Below are 6,000 nucleotides of genomic sequence, written 5' to 3'. Positions count from 1 at the left end.
TATATTTAACCTTATTCCATGGATCTCTGGGTGGGACATTACATACATACACATAAATCTAAACTAAATAGGCAATATTGGGGAGTGGTGTATCATGTAGATCCTGACTAGTAGGTGACTATGACTCCCTTCCTCAACCACATCATAAACATCAAACATAAAGTAAAACATGTACATACACCATACACATGCAAGTATGGGGTAAGTAACCATAGAAACTACATATAAAACATCAATCAATCTATCATCATGAAATAATTGGAATCACTATATGAACATATGAAACATCATCATCAAAAGGATAAACATAAACACTTGAAATAACAATGAACACATGAAATAATTGAGTATCAAGTAGCTCATCAAATATATCAAATGAATATGAAATGGTATCTAATCAAATTCGGTAACCAAGTACCACTAATCATAAAGCATAATCATAAAATTGGCCTAAAAGAATCTGACAATAAAACATGAAAAGTAAACTAGGGGTAGGCATTACATGACGTTTTAATGGAATGTTCTTAATTCCTCTAACAAGGCCACTCCTAATAAGGTGATTAAATCCTTTAATAGGGTCACACCTAATAGTGTGTATTGTAACTTTTAATAGGGTTGGCTCCTAGCATAGCTCACTTCAGAAGAGTGAAAAATTGGTGACATGTTATTGGTGGTTTTTTCCAAATTGGGTTTCCACATTAAATCCTAGTGTCTTACTTGTGTGGAAGTTATTTGAGATGTTTACTATTTAATGTTTTACATTCTGCAAGTTAGTTATTATTGGCACAACAAAACACAATTTTATGTCAGTAATAAGTTGCTATAGAGACCAAACTACTTAATGTTTAGATATAAGTTATTTGAAGTGTTAAAAAGTTTAATTGTTACATCTAGACCTGAGGATAACTAATTCACCCCGTCCTCCTCTCAATTATTCTAAATAATTCTAACTTATGTTGTATGCTTAGAGTTAGGAATAGGGTTATGGATAGGGACACAAGTATAGTTAGAAGTAGGGTTGTAGTTATATTTAGTGTTAGGAATATGGCTAGGGGTACAATTAGACTTAGGGTGGGGTTTAGGGTTAGGTATTAGGAGAGATTAATATTAAAGAGGCAATTAATATTATAATGTTAACAATTATAACTAAATTCTATTAAGATTAAGGTTATATTATGATTAGGTGTTAACATTAGGGTTAGTATTTATATTATAGTTTATTTGGGTTCGTATTAAGATCTATAGGGAATGTTAGGATAAAGTTCCAATTAGAGTTTGAGTTTGAGGTTATGGGTAGGATTAGAGTTAGGGTTAAGACTTCAATTATGGTTAGCATTATGCTCATGTTGGAGCTCTCTCTCTCTCTCTCTCTCTCTCTCTCTCTCTCTCTCTCTCTCTCTCTCTCTCTCTCTCTCTCTCTCTCTCTCGTGTATGAATTTCTAATCCATCTAAATATACCCTCTCTTAATCTCTCTTTACTTATCTCCTATTGCTAGTCCCCTTAATAGATCTCCATCCCTCCACTATGCATTACCTCTATATATATATATATATATGTGTGTGTGTGTGTGTGTGTGTGTGTGTGTGTATAGACTGCCTAATCACCCTCTCTCTACCCATATCTTTATGTTCTCTTTATATTAAAAATATAATAGGATATTTTCTCTCTCTCTCTCTCCCTCTCTCTCTCTCTCTCTCTCTCTGTCTCTCTCTCCCTCCCCCTCTCTCTCTCTCCCTCCCCCTACCCAATTCTCCCTCTATCCCATCTCTTTATTAAAAACATAATATGACTCTCTCTTTGGTTATGACCACTAATCACCCCCTTCCCTCTGTGTGTGTGTGTGTGTGTGTGTGTGTATATATATATATAATCCTCTCTCACATTCTCTCCCCTCCCTCATCTCATTGTTTTATACCTTATCTTTCTATCTCACAAAGTTAATTAAACATGGATTATAATATCTAATATATTAGATAAATAATGATTAACATTTATTTAATATTAGAGGTGGAGTTATAATTAAATTTACATTTGAACTTAATTTATAATTAGAGGCAAGTCTCAGTTTTGTTAGGTAAGTTTCAATTTATTTAGGGCAATATTGTGATTTGAAACATTAATTTTAAAAATATAAAATAATTTTATTTGAAAACTAATTAAAAATAATTATATAATAAATTATAAATTAATATTAGGCAAGAGCCTACAACACAATGGTAAATTGGGAGCCTCTTATCTGTCAGGTCTTAGGTTCAAATTTACTTGAGCTTAATAAGTATAAATAATAATTAATCACAATGCATAATAAAAGTAACTAATCTTGACTTCGGCTTCTTATCGATAAAAAATTATAAATTAATATTTCCAAAAAATTGATGATCCATTTCTTCAACAAACGTATACTAAATATATATTCAATATTGAATTAACACATTAACTATGATTAATAATGAAAGAAATAGTTCTTATTATTAGAAAAATAAGTTGTTTCTATATTATTACTTTTAACTTTTCTAACTAGGTATAATAATATTTCTAATTGAAAAATATTTAAAAAATATAGAAACATTTTAAGTATAATTTAGAAAAATAAAGGTATCTATTTTCTTATTTTATTTTTCTATTATTATTTTTAGACTAATATTTTATTAATTAATATTTATTAAATAAATAATCATAATTTAGTTATAATCATAATCTTTTAGAATAACTAAATCTTAAAATAATATATTATTAAATCTACCAATAAACACTTATTTAAGTATATGCAAGGAACTACGTCTCCCTATAGCACAATTCATTTCTATTTAAAATTCACTTTCCATTCCATTACTATTGATCTCTCCATTTGAATAATCTAATGGACATTAGAAAATAAAGCCTCCAAACACTCCATCCCATTTATAACATTCCAATATTTAATCTTTTTTTAACCACACCCAATACTTTACAAAAGTCAGAAATATCAAATGTTTAATTTGAAACTTTTGTGTGAATACCCAATGGAGATTCTATTTCATGATCATAAAATAGAGAAGCAACTTCATGTTCAAATTAATTTTGAAACTAAGATTTGATTCCTCAATCTTAAAACATTTAAGGCAAAGAATATATGCCATAAAAAATGCTCATAAAATCATGGCATTAATCAATTTTATGTACCTATATCCACTTGCTGTAACGAATCTACATTTATGCATTTAATGTGGAGACTTTAGGGCTCATTTGGTTGATGGAATATGATTTGAGAATTGGCATTCAAAATCCTAGATTTGGGACTTTGGAACTTGAAATCCAAATTATGATTTTGGGAATTTTATTTGGGATCGTTTGATTCATCAAGAATTCATAATGCCAAAAAATATTTCCTCCATTTAGTTGCATAGTTCTAGAACTAGAATATCACTAAAATAAGCATATTTTAAATTTTACAAACCCCAAAGAAGACTGCCATATGAAACAGAGATTACTTACCGACCAAGAGCATTTTCTAATAAACTGCAACATTCACAGTAACTACTATAACTAAACACATCATCACCATTTCATAACTATTTTTATCATTTTAATGATTATGTGCAAAATCTAGCAAATGGTGAAGATCTAAACATACTTGAACATAGACGGTTTCCTCTAATGAGTCCACATGATTATGTGCAAAAACTAGCAAATGGTGAAGTGGGTGCCATAGTGGATGAGAGCCTCTACATTCAAATAGTAAAATCTTTCTACCCATGTGAAAAGATAAAAGTTTTAGATTGAGGATACTTGGGCATTGGAGACTTTGGATTTGTAAGAAACTCTTTCCATATCTCACTTTGTTCTACATTTTACTTCTATTTAGATAGATGTCCACTTTGTATATCTCAATTTACTCTGCAATTGTTTTACTCAAAGTACATATAGATGTCCATGAGTTATGAAAATATCATGTCTATGATAGTTTTTTAGGAAAGGGTCACTATTTTTATCAAACATAATTGAGGCAGTGTTGAATGTATCATAGCAAAATTTTAGTGTACTAAGAATTCACAACAAAAGATTTGGGGAAGAAATGTCATGTCCAGACATGGATACAAGGCTTCAATAGGAAAAAACTCCCATCACACCTACCATTCTATGGGTTCTTTTTGTTCTCACCACATCCATCTATTCTCTCATTGCATTGATTCATATCAGATGAAAGTTGTGTCAAAGTTGTCAAGAATTGAGGACAACATCCCATGAACAAGATTTTTCTACACATATAATGACCATGTTCATTAGCAAATGTTGATGGTATATAAATTCACAAGATCTTCAAATACGAGTTACCATTTAAATTAGAAATACCACAACTCCATAGTTGATCATCACCATCCCTACAAACTTTCTTTGCATCTTCCACAAATTAATCTAGAAACATGTTTGATGAACTTGAAAATATGTTCATTTCATTTGAACTACAATAATCACTTTTTCTAAATTGGAATAAAAATGAGAATTAGAGAAATCCCACAAATTTAGATGGAATACCAAATCTAGTTTTTGGGTTTAAATGGACATTACCAAATTCTATTTTTTTCCATAGACCCAAACAACAGATTAGAAATTTTTAAGAATTCCAAATGCCAATTCCATTCTAATTCTGATAACCAAATGGGCCCAAAGAAAATGAAGCAAATGATACTTGGAATAAAGAACATGGAACCAATAAGAGTTAAAAACCATTAATATTATGACTAATGCATTCTAGAATAACACTATTGAATTGACTTCCAAAATAAGATAGAAAATTGTTTGTAATTAATTCTTGAAATTGGATTTGATTTACATAGAACCATCTACATATTCAATTTGGTTAAAGTATATGAATCTGATAACATCAAATGCATATCAAAAAAATTTCAAATCCATGTTACTAAATTTTTATAAATAAATAATTCTTGTATTGATTTTCCAAAGATAATCAATGCTCAAACTTTGAGTCAATACCCAATATCTTTTGTAGCAATTGAAACACAAAATGAAAAAATGAGAATATAATAGGAAGAAATTAAAGCTTTATTATTTGATTTCCAACTTAAAAATCCATAACATTAACCAACTGAATGCCATCCTTGCACTCCTCATTTGAATGGATTTGGTTGTACAGACAGAGAGCCATCTTTAATCACATTTTTCCCTCTCTCTCTGTACTACATCTCTTTTGATTGATTCTTGCCCTTTTATAATAACCCTTTCTTTAACATTTATACATCAATGAACTACCTCATGACCATGACTCTTTAAATTTGATGCAGGAGCATCCTGGGTGTAAGAGCAATCTTGCATCACCCAAAAATATTTTATTTCTAGTCTTTTCTATTTTAATAAGGACTAGTAGACAGGATGGTTACTATTTATGGGAACTTGCTATTTTTAGTAAGTTTGTCATGCGAGCTTGGGATGTTCTCATTTTCTACATGAAGGTTTATTTTAGAGTTATAAGCCTACCATAAAAATCGCATTGCTCAAGCTTAAGTATCTGAGAAGTTATTGTGTATTTTCGATGAAAAAATTTGTAGAAAAATCTCTAGGCTCACTTTTGGAGGCCTTAGAGTACCTAGATGAGGTCCAAAAACTCAATGGAAGGGTGCTTGCATGGTTTTGATTTTTTAGACCACAAGCTAGTATTTCTGAAGAGTGGTTATAATAGCCAATTAAAGCAACGGTTCGAGAGTTATGGCCTTTTGAAGTTGGGCTACCAAAATTTCTAAAATAATTTGTCAAAGATGTATTTAGTTGATTCTATATGTATTGTTAGGGTTTGACGGACCTAAGTATTAAGTTTTAGTATCTAGAACCTTCCCAGGCGGCATAAAATTGCCTATTTAAGAAAGGCTTGAACATTTTCTAGGACAACTCTTGGTGGTAGTTCACAACTTAGTCTTGCATATTACTTTTATGAAGGTGCCCATGTGGGTTAGCATACTGTACTTGTGAATTTTGTAATTCCAAATTTGTGGTGCAAATAAGAA

Source organism: Cupressus sempervirens, chromosome 5, assembly GCF_028749045.1.
Source record: "Cupressus sempervirens isolate cs-2001-9-10 chromosome 5, ASM2874904v1, whole genome shotgun sequence".
Taxonomy (NCBI): Eukaryota; Viridiplantae; Streptophyta; class Pinopsida; order Cupressales; family Cupressaceae; genus Cupressus; species Cupressus sempervirens.
Note: the sequence above shows the minus strand (reverse complement) of the source record.